A 19,735-nucleotide genomic window follows, 5' to 3' on the forward strand; every position below is an offset into this window, starting at 1 on the left:
TTTAGATATGAGAATTTGTTTGGTAGGATCCTCACGTTTGAGAGCTTTACTTGTCCACGTTTATAATAGAAACCACGACACAGTGTTGGATCGGTAATACAATGGATGCCACCGGAGGCCAATGGATCCCATTGACTTATAATGGAGTCCGTCAGGTTCTGTTGTGAATTCCGTTGTGTTGACGGGAGGAATAGCGCTATTCTTCCCATCAAATCTGAGGGCATTTGTGACGGAAGCTTCAACACATATGTGAACACAGCCTAAACAAGCTCTTCTATGCGAGGACCCCACCAAACACTTACCAGATCTCAGCTTCCCGTACCTCTGTAAGTTTGACATAGGAGGTTAGGAATATAAGGGATAGCTGCTGTTTATGATGGTTTGGAGTTAGGCTTTTAGGTGCTTAGATGTTAAAGCCGGTTTACAAGCTGTGTTTTATACATAATCAAGTCTAATGGATATCATAAAAAGTAATAAAGATAAAATTAAGTGCTCGCTATCATTTAGAGGCTACAGTAATATGAATTACTGCCCATCATACTGATAACAGTACAACTGCGTGCAAACGCTATAGATCAGGCTATACCAGTCATTTCAGCAGAAACAGATGAGCTGAGGAACATTTAAAGGGCTACATGTTAGGTCCTTTGTAAAAGAAAAAAGTACCATGGACATATAGAGAGAGAATGTCCAGATGGGGCAACAACGAGGGTCTGGTTAGCCAACAATAAAGCTTATTTTTATATCTAAAGATCAATAATTTACTGCCATTATTTTTTGGAGCCTACCAGGGTTGCCAACCTGATATTTTCTTTTTCCCGTCCAAATAATCGTGGACCGCCAACAATTTTTACCAACAAATTATAAAACCGAAATTAATTATAAAGATTCTAAATAATTTATCTCTATAGAATAATGACATCAACACATCTTACAACATGTACAGTGACCTCGAAAACGATAATTACAATCCCAATAATTGGCACAAACTCCTCCAACTTAAAAAATCACGGACACATCAACTTATTTTATGGGCACTGGAAAAAAAAACAACTTATTTTCACGGCCTGTCCAGGAATTTACAGACAGTTTGCAACCCTGAAGCCTAAATGATCGTTAAAGCGGTATTCCCAACTTATATATTTATGGCATATTCACAGGATATTCCATAAATGTCTGATAGATGTGGGTCCGTGCTCTGGGACCTGCACCTATATCGAGAACGGGGGCGACCACTGGCTGGAGATTCCAGACGGGGACTAGTGAAGAGGGGGCCATTTTATGAACGTTAAAAAACAGCCGAGCAGCGCTTGCTTGGCTGTTTCTGTAACTCCCAAACAACAGAATAGAGAAAGCTATGGCCTCCTCTCCATTAGTCCCCACCTGGAATCAAAAGTCAGTAGCTACCTCACCAAGCGAAATGGGGGTTGGGTGAACCCTCTCACTATAGGTGCGGGTACCTGAGCTGTTAATATGCTATAAATGTCTAAATTGGTAATACCTCTTTAACCGGTTCCCGACCGCTGGCTGTGTATTTACGGCCGGTGGTCAGGGTCCTTAAAGAGGCTCTGTCACCAGATTAGGGCTATCTCTGTCACCAGTGGGCTATCTCCTACATAATGTGATCAGCGCTGTAATGTAGATAACAACAATGGTTTTTATTTTGAAAAACTATCATTTTTTAGCAAGTTATGAACAATTTTAGATTTATGCTAATTCGTTTCTTAATAGACATCTGGGCGTTTTTTACCTTTTACCAACTGGGCGTTGTGAAGAGAAGTGTATAACGCTGACCAATCAGTGACCAATCAGCGTCATACACTTCTCTTCATTCATTTTTAGCTGTACTCACAGCACAGCTTGATCTCGTGAGATCACGTTGTGCTGTCACATACTCCCAGATTAACTTTACCGAAGTGTCTTGAGAGTGAATAGACATCGCCTCCAGCCAGGAAGCGATGTCTATTCACACTCCCGACACTTCGGTAAAGTTTCTGTGGGACTTAATCACAGCACAGCGTGATCTCGCGAGATCACGCTGTGCTGCGAGTACAGCTAAAATTGAATGAAGAGAAGTGTATGACGCTGATTGGACACAGATTGGTCAGTATCATACACTTCTCTTTACAACATCCAGTTGGTAAAAAGGTAAAAAACGCCAAGTTGTCCATTAAGAAACTAATTAGCATAAATCTAAAATTGTTCATAACTTGCTCAAAAATGATCGTTTTTCAAAAAACAAAACAAAACACTGTTATCTACATATCAGATTATGTAGGAGATAGGGCATTTATAATCTGCTGACAGAGCTTATTAAAATCTGTGCCATAGTCTATTTACGGCGTGGGTTTTAGCTTGCTGCCCGAGCGATTTGGGCAGCTGAATATCGGGTCTCTGGCAATCAGTGACTGCTGGGTACCCTGAGGAGAAGATAGAAGCAGCTTTCGCTGCTTCTATTTTCTCTGATCTCTTCTACACATCGCTCAATGAGCGCTGTGTATATATGAATAGAGGCAGCACCACTGGCTCTATTGGTCCCGGTGATCATGTGACTGGTCACATGATCGCCTGGATGCCGTTAGTGGCAGACTGCTGCTGGGTCTTACTAGACCCAGCACAGCCCTATTAGTGACAATAGGCACTATAAGGCTGGGTTCACACACCCTATTTACGGACGTAATTCGGGCGTTTTAACCTCGAATTACGTCCGAAAATACGGCTCCAAAGTGCCGGCAAACATCTGCCCATTCATTTGAATGGATTTTACCATGTACTGTGCCGATGGTCATTTTATTTACGTGCCGCTGTCAAAAGACGGCGCGTAAAAAAGACGCCCGCGTCAAGGAAGGGACTGGCACTTCTTGGGACGTAATTGGAGCCATTTTCCATTGACTCCATAGAAAAACAGCTTCAATTACGTCCGTAATGGACGCTGCGAAAAACGCCTGCACATGCCATTAAGTCCGAAATTCAGGAGCTGTTTTCGCCTGAAAACAGCTCCGTAATTTCAGGCGTATCGTACGTCTACGTGTGAACATACCCTAAGAGGGCTGACTTCCCCTGTAACTGGGGCTGCTGTACAGCCCCAGTTACAGGGGAAAAACATGGTGTAAAAGATGAAAAAAAAAATGGTCCCCCCAAAGGTCTTTTCTGACCTTTTGAGGGACAGACCATAGTAATAAAAAAATAAACGTAAAGTGCAAAAAAAAAAGAATAATAAATACACATAAAATACCCACCCCAATCATTGTCGTAACGCTAGCCCTGAGCCAATTACCCTAAAATGTAATATTGTAACATGTAATATATTAAAATTTACGGTAGACAATGACGATCACAAATAAAAGATCTATTTTAGGGTAAAACTATGTTATTACCAGAAAAAATAGCTAAAAAGTAAAAAAGCTTATTTTTTTTTACTATTATTTTCAAACTTTAAGCCTAAAAATTCTAAAATAGCAAAAAGGATGTATATAAAAAATATAAAAAAAGAAACATGCATTGTCTACGGAAAAAAACTTTGCACAAATCACGTCGCTAGCCCAAGAAATAAAAAAGTTATAGCCGTTTAACTAACGAGTAATAAAAAGGGCTAAACAGTGTCTGGTCCTGAAGGATCAAAATAGTGCTGTCCTGAACCAGTTAATTCACTTATTTTTGATCAAGACATCTGTACAATGCCCCTTCCCAGCAGTTCTACCCACAATGTAGGAGACCACAATAAGTAAGTTTTGCCCCCACCCAAGCTACTTACAAAAAGACCTCCTCCAAGCATCTGCAAAATCACATCTCATCTGAATTCTCTGACTAAACCAAAACACTATGGGAGAATTTATCAAGGGCTATACACCAGTATTATGGTACAATGATGGGGTTTGCCAAATTGAGCAATAATTTCACGCTGCCTCTGGCATGTTTTTAAAAGTGGGTGGGGCTTAGTGTAAGGGGGCGGGTCCACCCACAGCCTGACAAATTCACTATAATTTACAACAGGCACTGTCTCTGATTGACTGTACTGCTAAATGTTCAGATTGACCTAGTGCTCATGAACTCATATTGGCCAGATGGCTGTGCATACCTATTAATCGAGCGACCATGCGACTTGTGCACGTATTGCCAGCCGTCCCCACTTTGCAACACAAACCGCTAGGGTGACTGGCAAAGGAAGAGAGCGCTCCTGAGAATGTTACAGTTAAAAGGAACCTGTCACCAGCATTTCACCTATATAGCACCTATTTCACCTATTAAAGCAGCAATACCTGGTGAAAGTGGGTGAAAAATCATTCATTTCAATATGGGGCAGTGTAGAAAGACACTTGACTTACTGCAGCCCTTTACTTCCACCCTGCTAATGTTAGCGGCAGTATTGAATTTTTAGATAAAATAACTTGAATATCTTACCTAAAGTCGGAAGCTTGCTAGATGTTTTTGTGTATGTTTTTGGGACTCTTTGGCTTCTAGTCCTGTGATTACAGCAGCCTCTGCACTGACTCAAGCAGGCAATCACTGCTGTGTGAGAGGGAAGTGACCACAGGTGTGTTCTAATAGGGTACTAACAGGCTAGTAGAAACCGCAACCGGGCATACACCGCCAATATATCTGTGACATGACAGACAATGATAACCACGTCATCTTAGTGATTTGGGAAGAAGGAGAGATCTGCGGCACATGCTGCTGAGCTTTGAAGGGAAAGGCTTTACATAGTCCTATCTCTTCCTCGCGCTTAGCGTGTCATTGTCCACTCATGCGTTAGTTTATGTGGAAATTGACCATTTTATTTTGCTATGACAGTGTTTCTGTTCTCGTTTACAGGAGTGAATCTATTTGTAGACTGGGTTCTTCCCATGAAGTACACAGCCTGCTCTGTACACAAGCGGTGCGCACCGCCTGCATGAGGCTTAACACCAAGGGTATTAGTCAGCAGTATATACCCAGGGAAATTAATAGAGTAATGAAAACTCCAGATGATTCAGCCTTGCCACAATGTTCCCCTTGGGAGACTAATGAGGTTCAGTTTAATGTGTTATTTTCATTATTCCATTTGAAATGTTTAAATATTCATTTCTTAAAATATTAATGGCTGGGTGCCTCAGAAATCACTAAAGTGAATACACATTCAAGTATGTTTCAGTGTAAAGAAACTTTTTTCTTGTTCCCCATCTATTTTTGTCAGTTGCATTTTTATTGCCTGGTTGTCGTGTTCAGTGCAGATATAGGTGTCGCTTGAAAATCATGTGGCAGTGACTACCTTTCTCTCGGCGTTCCAGTGCTGACGCTCCGGTGGCACTCCCGGTGATTGTTTTACATGCACGTAGCATGTCCGTTGCAGCTAATCAGATGGCTCAACGGTCACATGCTCAGCTGAGCCCTCTAATTGGCCGGGAATTCCACTGCACCGTCAGCGCTGTATCGTCTGACTGTTTTTTCTGTCTAGTATCTGTCTATCTTTCACACACATCTGTCTATTTCATACTTGGCTAGCTGTGTCCGTTTCTATCTATCTATCTATCTATCTATCTATACATGACATTATCTATCTATCTATCTCATATCTATCTCATATCTATCTATCTATCTATCTATCTATCTATCTATCTATCTATCTATCTATCTATCTATCTATCTATCTGTCTCCCATATCTATCTATCTATCTATCTATCTATCTATCTATCTATCTATCTATCTATCTATCTATCTATCTATCTATCTATCTATCTATCTATCTATCTATCTATCTGTCTCCCATATCTATCTATCTATCTCATATCTATCTATCGATCGATCGATCTATCTATCTCATATCTATCTATCTATCTATCTATACATGACATTATCTATCTATCTATCTATCTATCTATCTATCTATCTATCTCATATCTATCTGTCTATCTATCTATCTATCTATCTATCTATCTATCTATCTATCTATCTATCTATCTATCTATCTGTCTCCCATATCTATCTATCTGTCTCCCATATCTATCTATCTATCTATCTATCTATCTATCTATCTATCTATCTATCTATCTATCTATCTATCTATCTATCTATCTATCTATCTCATATCTATCTATCTATCTGTCTCCCATATCTATCTATCTATCTATCTATCTATCTATCTATCTATCTATCTATCTATCTCATATCTATCTATCTATCTATCTCTCATATCTATCTATCTATCTATCTATCTATCTATCTATCTATCTATCTATCTATCTATACATGACATTATCTATCTCTATCTATCTATCTATCTCATATCTATCTGTCTATCTGTCTATCTATCTATCTATCTATCTATCTATCTATCTATCTATCTATCTATCTATCTATCTATCTATCTATCTATCTATCTATCTATCTATCTATCTCCCATATCTATCTATCTATCTATCTATCTATCTATCTATCTATCTATCTATCTATCTATCTATCTATCTATCTATCTATCTATCTATCTATCTATCTCATATCTATCTATCTCATATCTATCTATCTCATATCTATCTATCTCATATCTATCTATCTCATATCTATCTATCTATCTATCTATCTATCTATCTATCTATCTATCTATCTATCTATCTATCTATCTATCTATCTATCTATCTATCTATCTATCTATCTGTCTCCCATATCTATCTATCTATCTATCTATCTATCTATCTATCTATCTATCTATCTATCTCATATCTATCTATCTCATATCTATCTATCTCATATCTATCTATCTCATATCTATCTATCTCATATCTATCTATCTCATATCTATCTATCTCATATCTATCTATCTCATATCTATCTATCTCATATCTATCTATCTCATATCTATCTATCTATCTATCTATCTATCTATCTATCTATCTATCTATCTATCTATCTATCTATCTATCTCATATCTATCTATCTATCTATCTATCTATCTATCTATCTATCTATCTATCTATCTATCTATCTATCTATCTATCTATCTATCTATCTATCTCATATCAATCTATCTCATATCTATCTATCTATCTATCTATCTATCTATCTATCTATCTATCTATCTATCTATTGTCAATCTCTCACTCATATTTTTGGTCTATCTGTCAATATCTGGTAACAAGGCCTTCCTTTATTTTACATATTTTTTAGGATAGTTCTCTGTAGATCTAATCTGGGAATTTATAGTAACATTGTATGTATGTCTATTAAATACTTTCTTCCAGATAAGGTCATTTTTGTATCCTCTTGGTTTATATCCATATATAATACATAACAGCTTTGCCAGAAACCATCTAAGGGAGCAGCATTTTCCTGTGGGAAAATTAACACCTTGCTGCTCCTGAAATGATTTCTTCTGGGACAGTGACATGTTCTTACTATACTGGCTAAACATTGTTGTCTCGTAATCTTATTAGCAATAAAGTTTTAGTTATGAAATAGTTATACTTATCGGTTATACTTTTATATAATATGTGTACATGTCTGCATGCAAATTTCATTTTTTTTGTCATTTCATTTTATCGTTTTATTTTATGCAACTTTATATTTTTGGTTCTTTTAATTTTCATTTGTACCCATGTGGTTCTTTAAAAAAGAACAAAACAAAAAATATATATATTGTGCACTAAACAGACTGGGATAATTTAGATTTTATTTTATTTTTTGGAGATAGGGAAGAATGAAATTTTGGTTCCGTGTCCCAACACAGTATGTAGACAGAGTCATCTGTTCAGACATATGGATTGTTTGGCTACTGGACTGTATTCACTGCATTAATGCCCAATGTCCAGGAGTGGACACAACTGTTCAGTAAACTGATGAGTAGAGACCATGTTTGGAAGCTGGTTAATGAAGATGGCAGCTTGGGGTGGGGGTGAGATTTTAATTTTTTTTTTTTTTTTTTTTTGTTAATGCAGAATAACTGCTATTTTAAAGAAATAAAATCCAAAAGAAATTTTTTTTGTTGTACATTTATGTTAAAAAATATTGTGTATATAATATATCATTAAAAAATATTTGTTTATAATTAATTGTAGCATTTCTAAAAAAAAAATTATTCGATGTTTTTTTAATCTTTTTACATTAAGGTCTATACAAAACTTTAAAAAAATATTTCTAGATATTTTTTTTTAACCTCCTAAATGTGTGGTGTTGATTTTTAAAGCTTTTAAGGTGTCATTTAAAGGTTTTCTTAAAGTGGTGTCTAGAACAGTGAGAGTCACAGTTACATCAGGAACATTATGGTGCAGGTACTGTATTTACCGAGTTATTGCATTAAATGAAAATAAAAATAGATTAGTCCTGTAACTTCTGGCCGCCGTAGACCGGAGATGGGAAAATGAAGCTCTTAGCCACGAGAAATAACACTTAGAATTAATATTTCATTCCACTGACAAATCGTACGCTAGAGCTGAAAGCTTCCTAAGAGTTGTTAGTGCCACAATTGACCTACAAGTTTAATAACTCACTTGGAGAAGCAAGTGCAAGTTCAGCATAGAACAGTCCCTGCTAGGAAGTCTAGAAAGATTAAGATCAGCAAAGCCAGTGGTAGAGCAGGGTTCCTGGGATGGGGCCTTCTGGAAGGTAGGGAGCTGGTGCAGGTCTTAGCCAGAATTCAGATGGAACCAGTGGGGATCGAGAGACTGCTCTCTGGGTATCAGCCAATATTACACAACATCTCTTCTGTATTGTGCGCTCAAAGAAGAACAATAGTCTTCATCTCTGGAAGAAAACGGTACAGAAACCGTTATCTAGTTGGAGTCTTTCTTTTTTCCCAGATGGCTATCTTCTTTTTGTTTTTTTTAAATAACCTATTTTGACACAGATCTAACTATGAACATTCATAGCACCCTTTTTATATTATCGTTAATTTAGTTTGGGTACTTTTACTAAATATTTTTTTTTAATTCTCTGTTGCATTGCTCTGAGTAATACCATTTTGGGGTACATGCAACTTTTTGATCTTTCTATTTTTTAAGGTGAGGGAAAGTGGCCAAAACACAATAATACTGACTCTTATTTTTCTTAAAGTCTTTACTATGTGGTATAAATAATATTATATTATTATAATAGTTCAGACTTTTATAAACGTAGCGTTACCAATTATGTTTATTTTTTCATTGCTTACATTACTTTAGATTCATTTGTAAACTCGCCTGAAGAAGGAGCCTGTGCGCTCTGAAAGCCGCATACAGAACTTTTATGGTTGGCCAATAAAGGTATCATACCTTCTATACTTTTCTCTTTTTTGACACAAAAGTATTTAACATTACATATTACTTTAGTGGAAAATGGAAAGGTCTTTTTTTTTTCTACTTTTTCTATTTGAATTTTTTTTCTATATTCCTAAAAACGTTAACTAATTTTTACGTAATAATGCATTCCATCTTAGTGTCCATTGTTTTGAAGGAAAGAATAGCGCCGCAGGCACCATTTTTCTTCTTGTCAAATCTCCAAACGGGCACATTGCAATGGGTATTTATATATACAGGTTACAACTATTTACAGGCTGTCAAAAGGGAAATTCTTCGAGGGCTCTGGCCTAAAAGAGTGTTTTATTAAGGACTCATGCACACGACCGTAGCCATGTGCACAGCCGTGATTTTCGGATCGGCCAACCACGGAGTGACAGTTGCGAGCCGCCCGCAAATCGCGGGCCGTGCACATGGCCGCGGCCATTATTTTTAATGAGCCCGGACCGCAGAACACGGCCGTAATAAGGCCTGCCCGTTCTTTCTGCGGTGCGGGCTCCTGGGCCATGCACGGACCGTGAAAACTACGGTCGTGTGCATGGCCCCATAGGAATGAATGGGGCCGCAATTCTCCCGTGGATTTTCGGGGGAATTCCGGCCGCAAAAGCACGTTTGTGTGCATGGGGCCCAAGTCAACTACTTTTTAAACTGAAGCTGGCTCTGGAATCATGATTGCGACTGGCCCGGTTTTGGAAACTTCCGTTATCGCCAGTGAAAGCTGTGGCTGGCCATACATTTCTCTGCAGGGGAAAATGTAGTATTACATGCCGGCCATTCTAATAAATGGCCAACCAGGTAATATATGGATGGGCTGAATGAGTCATAGACGACCCCCGCTCTGGCTAATAAAGGAGGGTTCCGAGTGTGCAAAACCCTCCCTATAACGTCCATATAGTCTAATAGGTCATATGGAAAGGGGTGTCTTCCTGAGACAACATCTTTAATGCAGCAACACATTTGAGAATTGCCCTGTTCTATAAAGGACAATCTTACACGTCATCGGTCTTGTATAGAACATAATTTCTTTCTTTTTTTTTTTTGACAAGATTCTTCTCTTTTGATTTTGGCTTTAAAGGCACAAGGCATAACGATCCAACTTCTCAGAATGGCAACCAGCAAAGTGTTGGTGATTCATATATACTTGATCCATGGATTCTTGGTTCATCAAAGTAATGTCAGGTAGAAAGTAATGGGGGATGTGAAAAGCTTTGTGACTACCCCTCTGCTCACTGTAATAGCTGCCATTATAGGTTGCCACTTTTTCAAGTCTAACATATAAAACAAAGATGATTAGGCTAAAACAAAGAATTACACGATGGAACAATTTGGGTTTACATTCCTGGATCATTATTTTTTAATTTTAAGCTTTTTTTGGAGAAATACCCTTATTATGTAAAAATCCATTGCTTCCTAGTTTCAGATGGACATGTCCGCGGTGGAGACATTCATTCGAGGTCCTAAATTTTTTGGGTTATGGGGCAGTGTGACTAATAAAATGCCTGGTTGAAACTAATAAAGTTTGAACTTACTTTTTTAGGAAAAAATATTGACATTGCAAGCACAATGGGGCCCCAGATTTCCGAATATTCCCATGTCTCCAAACAGACATGAGTTGACGGGGATATTCTGAATGATTTACCATATACATTTCACGTCATTAACTCCACATGACTTGATAAACGCAATAGAGATGATGTCCTCACCAGCAGAGGGAGCAGTGATCTCTTCTGTCGAGTCTCCGTCACTTTCCCACCTGCATGAACTCTCTTTCCCATCCAGTCTCCCATCTGGCCCCCGGATTGCCAGCTTGCATTTGATGACAAGCTATAATTTTGCACTCAATATGGGATTAGTCTAAGCTGATTTTAAACTTTAGTATCTTTTAACCTGCCACTTTATTGTAGACATCAGCTGGATGCTCAGTTTGATATTTGGGTACTAGCAATTATTTGTGCTGGAGGCAAACTTGCTTTCAAAATCATTAAACTGAAACAACTCATTTATTTGGGGAACTTTTAGCCTATGTAATGTTGTTTTCAGCTGATTTAAACCTATCCTCCCTGCGCTGTACATCATAAATGATACTCCTGTGTTTTGTAAACCAGCTTCGCTATCGTTTACTATATTATATTAGTTTTATTCTACTAATAGCATTGATTATATGCATGTAAAGTTCACATTTTTATCAATTCTTCTATTATTCATTGGTGCACATGAGATACACGTAGCTTATCTGCAATAGTGATATTTGTTGTGTGTAAAGGGTTAAAATCATTGTATCTGACAATCACTATTATCATCACTATTACGTCATCTGATGAAAATCCCAGAGAAGAGCCTATAATGGAGAAAAGGAATGACATTGTTTTACGTTGCTATGATAGGAGGGATTTGCATGGGAATTTGATCAAGTAAAAGTAGAAAATAGCTGAACGTGTAAATGGTCGGCTCAGACGATCATCCTGATCATGAATTATTATAATAGGGCAATATGTGAACTTTATCTAATTAGAATATATAGAATTAAGAGACATGGGTGCATTCTAGTTGGGGAAGTACATTTGAAGAGGACTTGTCTCCACTCCTGAAATGTCTATTTTAGTAAATAATTGTATTCCCCATGAAATAATAATTCTGGATCATCTCTTCTTAGAACGCTACGTTGTGCCGTTCCTCTGTTATTCCTCCTAGAAATTTATGAATAAATTGACAACTGGGTGTTAGCAGTGGGGGGTGTGTCCCTACACAGACTAACACTGTCCAATCAGTACTGACAGAGTGAGACTGTGTAGGGACACGCCCCTTTCATAAGAGAAATGGTAACACCCAGTTGTCAATTTATTTATACATTTCTAGGAGGAACGGCACAAAACCGATTTCTAAGGAAATATGTTCTAAAATTGTTAAATCATGGGGAATACGAGAATTCACTAAAATAGAGGGGGTACGCTATCTTTTACAGCTTCTGCTTACACTTCCAGAAGTAAACATTTTAGACGTCCTGGGATTCAAGTGTGTTAGGCTCTGTTCACGTCTGTGTAGTGGTTCACATTTATAACAGAAAACGCAACGCACTTCTGGATACATAGTATGACGGAAACAATGTCTCGTCTTGAAAAGACAGAAAAAGTTGTAAATTTAGAATAAGTAAACATTTTGGGGGGCGGAGAAAAGGGCATTTTTCTCTAATAAGATATTTTACAAAGTTTCTTATATTCGCGTGTACTATTGATTTATGCAAATTTTGTTAAATTAGTAAGGGACCATTTCAGGTACTACTTTTATTTAAAAAAAAAACACTCCAATGCATTGAAACAAAAATGCTAATACATTGCTGCTGCTTTTCTAAGCTGGCGCAATTTTTTTGGGGTGCACTTTATTTTTTTAGAACCGGAGGATTGCCATAATAAATACATACATCTCATAAAGAGCTTACATTGCTTGATCCTGTGTAATTACACCGCCTCTTTATGACAACCAATAACTGTCAAACTTGTTCCTCTCTGATTTATAACACAGTTTAATGTCTTTTTAAAGGGGTTGTCCAGGATTAAAAGAAAAGGGTCTAATCTTTTTCCAGGAACAGCGCCACTTGTATCTATGGGATGTATCTGGTATTGCAGCACAGCCCAATTCACTTAAAAGTGCTAAACTGCAATACCAGATACAGCCGATGGACAGGAATGATGCTGTTTCTAGAAGAAAAGAAAGAAGGCCCTTTTTTTCTAATCCTAGTAAACCCCTATGTTTGCTCCATGTTTTTATTGCAGCACTTAAGTGTGCCCCTTTTATTTATATCCGTGTTCAGATTTGTTGACTATAGAGCAACATATCTTGCTTATAATTAAATAAAAAAAATCTTTCCTCACTTCACATGGATTATTGTGATGTTTCGGCTTAACGTTACTGTCACAGAAGAGGCGGAAGCGTGTGCATTAAAAGCCTCACAGTTACAAGCTGTGAGATCTCCCCCACCCCCAGCACATGGGTGATGTGTCAGGATTGCTGTAGTGTTGTCATTCTCTCTTCAGCCACTGCTAATTTGCAACGTTTCTGCCATTGTTACACAATGTAACGTACCAATTGCAAACCTGTTGTCTCGATCTTTGCGAGATCTTACTTTGGAGTATCGCTCAGGTCACTGACATTCGTTGAAGAGTCCCGATCACAAGGAATGCAGGTGCTTGTACTATTATTTTACATCAAATAACAGAAAACAAATCTTGAAATGCTGTAACACCTTTCTTTAGGCAGGTTCAGACTCATTAGCTAATGTATGCACGCCTACTCAATATGCCTGACGTTGATGGCACGAATAACATCTGGGTGGCAGATCACGTCAAGAGAAAGGAGCTTTATAAAAGTGAAACCAAAGAAATAGGTGATCATTGACTTTTTTCTAGTCTTTTACTTACTGTAAGTCTTGGCATTTTTAGAAAAAGGAACAATAATTAACCTTCTTTAGTATTTATACAAATCACTGGATCTCTTCCCAAGTTGGCCAGAGCGAAAGAATAGGCCCTGGACGTAGAAAAATGCTGGCCCTGGACGTAGAATAATGCTCACCATTGACTTTGGCTAAAGCCCGGGCACAGACATTGGATAAAGTTAGCCGCAGGCGTTGGAGAGAGCCGGCCGCAGGCGTTGGAGAACCGGCCGGCCGCAGGCGTTGGAGAGAGCCGGCCGCAGGCGTTGGAGAGAGCCAGCCGCAAGCGTTGGCGAGCCGGTCGAAGGCGTTGGAGAGAGCCGGCCGGCCGCAGGCGTTGGAGAGAGCCGGCCGCAGGCGTTGGAGAGCCGGCCGGCTACAGGCGTTGGGGAGAAGCAGTCGAAGGCATTGGAGAGAGCCGTCCGCAGGCGTCGGAGAGAAGCGGCCGCAGGCACTGGAGAAAGCTGTCAAATCTTTCAGCTGATTGCCCCATTAATGTACACATTATGCTCCAATGTGTTTTTTTTTAATAGAACGGGGATAGACTGCCAGAGACATTTGATGATGCTTATCTCTGGGAATACATAAGAATTGGATGGCAGCTCTTGGTTGAGGGTCTATCAATCCCCATGGACACCAAAATTGGTGCAATCTGCCAACAAAAATATGTTTTTAACCAACTTAAGATCCATAACCCAAAATTCAAAAGGCACTATGCAAAATCTATTATAGGTATAAGTACATAGAGAACACATCCAGGACGCTACAATTAGGAGAAGTTATTGCATCTTCTCATTTCCCTATGGTCCAGCTTGCTTTCCTTCTTTTGTTAAAGGGGTTGTTCGCTTATAACAATCCCTTACTGTAAGAAGTGTTCCTTGATAATAATCTAATTACAAGTGTCCCCTTGGTAGAACCCCAAATGATCAGCTGTAATCTGTGGTGAAACCTGTGAGTAAGTGATCAATCTCCCTGCAGCACCACCACAGGCAAAATTAGGCATTACAGTGCCCGTACTAATGGATTGTCTCTGTAATGCAGGACATGCCATCCAGAGTGAGAGAGGCTATTTTAACCGCTCTTCTTTGACCAAGAGATGGGGATCCTAAACATCAACTTAGAATTCCCTAATAGAGTTTAGGAAAATTGTTTTTCTGAACTAGACAACCCCTTTAATGTTGCAATGACTGTGGCGATAGAAGATCTGTAGAGGTTCACACACTAAGGCCCCATGCACACGACCGTAAAAAACGGAGCCATTCACTTTCATTGAACACTGACACCTTTCCGTAGCACTACGGAAGGGTGTCAGTGCCGTGGAAATGTTCCGGGAATTATGGAACATGTCCGTTCTTTCGCATTTTGCGGGCCATGCTCCCATACTTTGTATGGGAGCACGGCCCGAAAATGCGGCTGTCAGTCAGCGGCCCGCCGTGCCCGCAATCGCGGGCCGTGATTGCGGGCACGGTCGTGTGCATGGGGCCTTATAGGAAAGGTGGATTACAGAGCAAAATTGAGCTGGGGCTGCCATGTCCATGGACCTCACAATATTCATATGAAATGCCTTTATGGTATATACACCTTTAGCATTTTTCTATGCACAATAGCTGAAATCCTTGAACCTGACATGACGTTCGTGTTAAACCTAAAATTCTTATGATTACCTCTATAGGGTTCCTTTCAGATAGCATTAGAGCCTTCTGTCTGACCCTAATATAAAATAATTTGTATCTTCAATTTAGTGCGGTTTTAACCATATACAATTTTCTCATATATGCAATATTTTCCTTTCATCTATAATGGTAGTGACACGGCTCCGTTTCAAAAACTTGTCCCATTAGATCTTCTGAATAGAACAAACGCATCCTTCAGATTACGAGAATGAAAACTTTGAAAGCAAGTCACTGGCAAGATGAAACTTGGCCTGTAAGAAACCAGCCAGATGGGCACTTGGTATTTGCTTTGCTAAGATCTGATCAGCACATTGGGCCAGTATGTGTTTGTGAGTGTGGATGGACTCTACTGTTCCGAAAAGCCACACAAGGCCAAGAACATACACACTCCATGCACAAGTACATTTATGAGGAAATGGGAGGCTTAAATGGCATGCCACCAATGTATTTTAAGCCGGATATACTAGAAAGATGTCTCACTAACATCAACATTTGGCCAAATATCTTCCTCCCCTCAGACCACCTCGGCACCACCAGGATATAATTATTCCCTTTTGTAGGAGAAATACGACGCACCGGTTATCGGTAGAGATTTTTTCGACATTCAATCTTTAGCGTTCCTGGTCTCCAGAATTTACCATTACCATTTGCAACATTTATGACCCATTTTTTGTTAGAAAAATTAAAGGCAATTATGAAAACGTAGGGCATAGTGGCTCCGATCTTAAGCAGTCATTGGTATTATGCAAAGAGCAAGGATCCCTATGATTTTAAACAAAATATACAATTGCGAGTGTTTTTTTTTTTACAGGTTGAGTGCAGAATTTTTTGTTCTGTTTTTGTTTTTAAAAAGGGGTAAATTTCAGCAATGCTATTTCATATGATGGCAAATGAACAAGTATTTACAAATTTACCGTTTTCCAGACATCTTTCCACCCAGGGCCTTCATTGTTTGCCCGACGTTGTCCATGGTTACGTCTCTAGCAGAGGTGGCCCCGCTTGCGCCATTCTAGTAATTGATTTTGCATTAAAGATGGCCAGAATCTCTGGAGCATGTGCAGTATCTCCCTGCCCGGCCACCTCGCTGCAGCTCTACTGATGACTATAGGACAACTCACGGACATGGGCAGAAGCCCTGGCTCCTTTCTACAGCATTGCACACAGTTTAATTTTTAATAGGGATGCCATCTAGAGAAAAAAAAAATTCAACATCTAAGATGGGAGTAACTCTTTAAAGATGGGGGAATAGAAAAGGAGCAAGGGTGTTGTAGGATCATTAAAGATCTGGTTCAAGGGCAATATCTTGAGAGTACGGACCTATACGAGGTCAGCACTCCCAGCACTGGGGGTTTGGGGGTCTTTGCGACATTCAGAATTGGTTATGGTTGTCCACCACTTCATGCATTGCAGTTGCGACAGTGAAAGTTGCAATAATGAAGACTAATGGGATTATATTACGAGGTAAGGATAAAAGCAAATCAACAAGGAAGGCCCGTGCATCCAGGTGTAGGTCAGCATGAAATGTGATTGATTCCAAAAGGTGTATACATGCTACAGGAGCGGAGAGGGGCTGCACCGGCAATAAAAAGAAAGTCAATCGATTTTATATAGATATAGCAGTGGAGATAGCTGGTGGAGACCGTATGATTCTGTAAAAGTAGGTTCTGTAGTCCGTCTGCACAAGTCTGTCCATAGAGTACAAGTTACTATAAATATTCAATAACGTCATAAGCCCCCCCCCCCTTGTTATCGACAGTCTGTATTATTAACTGAGCTCCACCAAGTCTCTGCTATCTTAATTTTGTATATTCGCTCCACACATCAAAAACTAATGGGGCAAGCAAAAAAATGTGTGCAATGATCCGCTACCATTCCTTTCTAAAGCCGTCTTACCTATGTACTTCCATAAATACCAGTTCACCAATCCTTCAAATCGTGTGAAATATTAAAAGTCCCTGTAACATTTCACTTCTGTTACTCTGCAGCCGCCTGTTACCTAATGATAGCAAAGACAAGTGTTTTCCTAACTCAAAATTAAACCGATGGTCTTAAAAGCAATTTTTATATGCAATTAATAAAAATCTATAAATTATTAATCCAGAAGAAACACATCAATAATTGAGCAAGCTGTAAGCACACATCAGGGACTGGGAAGTAATTTTAGCAGTAAGTGCCTGCCTTGCTTGCGCTAGCACACTGGCCGAGCAGCACGTTCCGACTCTTTATATCTGCAGAGTGCCGGGCAATTTTTCCATGCTGGGCAATGGTTTAAAACCTTTGTAATGACCAGGAACATATCAATGGTTTCTGAGTAATATGTCATATATGTCATAGAGTTTGTTAAAATAGCTAATGTATAAGATGTTAAGAAACATTTTCCCGAAACCCAAAAACATTTACCTTTGCCCCTGTTGATCAAAAGTTTTTTAATATTCTACTGATCTTGAACATTGCATTGTAGATACTTGGGGACAAGTTACCACTAGTAGCCGTAATTACAGTGCCCGTGATTGCCACCCAACTTTTTACAGATGCTGAATGAGTCCTACCCCCGGTCTCTAACTACACTGCAGGTCTAAGTGTCACAGTAGTTGTGGCGTTATATTCATGAACCAGGTAGCTCTGGATGAAGTGTTCTATGAGCTATGGAAGTAAGGGGCTCCTGGAATTGCTCTTTAAAGCAGATCCGTCAGCTCTCCTATCTGAGGGCGGCAGGTGGTAGAGGGGATGATGCTGAGCTTGAGGATATATTATTTTCTATGATTTTACTCAATATTTTCTGTGTAAAAGCTGTTTAAATTCTGCAAGGACTCCTAGAGAAAGCCTGTGAGTCCAGCTTCTCCCCGCCCACACACCGTGATTGACAGCTCTCCCTATTTACAAACTCATAGGAGAAAAGATGTCAATCACTGTGTGTGGGCGGGGAGAAGCAGGACTCACAGGCTTTCTCTATGAGTCCTTGAAGAATTTAAACCGCTTTTACATAAAAATATTGAATACAATCATAGAGAATATGCTATATACTCCAGATCTGTGTCTCGCCCTCTCGTATATATCGCACTCTGACCAGACACATCATCTTCTTTAAGGGGTAAAATGCACCGTTATATAAATTGGATGTTTTCTAGGACTCTGGTATAGAATCTCCTTTTTTTTTCTGTATTCTTTGCCTCCTCACGCCAATCACCAGTAATTGCTTCATTACTGCCTGCCACATGTGCCAACACGGCTGCCTTGTATGTATGAATACAACTGGTCTGCTTAAAGGTGTATTCCATTTATTTTTTTTATTTTTTTAAATACAGCTTTTATAGTTTTTTATACCAGCGCAGTAGATCCCTGTCTCAATACAGCAGAATAGTATAGCCTATAGCTCACTAAATAAACGCTGAACATGGCGTCTGTCACATCAGCCCTTGGATGCACCATGTGTATTGATCCAGCACATGTTATGTGCCCGCTGTTGTGGACTGAATGTCGAGGGTTACATGATGCGTTGGGCTCACTTGACCGACGACATGTTTAGTCCTATTGCGTTAGTCCATTACATAGCACTACACGGGACCTATCCACGAGCTGTACAATTCGACTGTTTACCCTTGTTATACGAACGGTCAGAACGCTGTATTTAAAACGTATATATTAGAAATTTTATAGTTTCATATTTTATATATAAGATAAAAACAAACTGAGCAGAGTATGCAAATAACAGGCTAGACCCCCTCCTAGATTTTACATACCTACAAAATAGAGCTAGAATACAGCCTAAGGGTATGTTCACACGCTTACTAAAAAACGTCTGAAAATACGGAGCTGTTTTCAAGGGAAAACGACTCCTGATTTTCAGCCCTTTTTTTTTAGCAACTCGCGTTTTTTACGGCTGTTTTTGGAGCTGTTTTTTTATAGAGTCAATGAAAAACGGCTCCAAAAACAGCTCAAGAAGTGACATGCACTTCTTTTTAGAGCGCGTTTTTTAACGCGGCCGTTTTTAAACCCAGTCTTTTCAAAATGGCCACGTAAAAAAAACAGCCCGTCGGAACAGAACGCCGTTTTTCCCATTGAAATCAATGGGCAGATGTTTGGCGGCGTTCTGCTTCAGATTTTTCATCCGTTTACGCCCCCAAAACGTCCGAAAATAAGCAATGTGAACATACACTAAGAGTCTTTTCTAGGATATTATACCTACATATCTTTACATGTATTCTTCTAATACCCATCTACATGTCTCGCCATATCCACTCTATTTACCTATGTTCCACACCTTGATTTGATAAACACCTGTATTTGGTGGGCTATATCTGCTCCACCTGTATTTTGTTTGTTTCAACAAGTTCCATATATATTGTCTTATCCCTTTATATATTTGTGTGTTGATGGGTGGCTGCTCTATGGT

General features: G+C 39.1%; 1 protein-coding gene across 4 annotated transcripts in view; it reads left to right on the top strand.

Moving 5' to 3' along the window:
* Positions 1 to 19,735, top strand: part of ELP4 (elongator acetyltransferase complex subunit 4) — a 211,441-nt gene that overhangs the window by 108,887 nt on the left and 82,819 nt on the right. The window lies entirely within an intron of this gene.

This window comes from Rhinoderma darwinii, chromosome 9 (assembly GCF_050947455.1).
Source record: "Rhinoderma darwinii isolate aRhiDar2 chromosome 9, aRhiDar2.hap1, whole genome shotgun sequence".
In the NCBI taxonomy this organism is placed as follows: domain Eukaryota; kingdom Metazoa; phylum Chordata; class Amphibia; order Anura; family Rhinodermatidae; genus Rhinoderma; species Rhinoderma darwinii.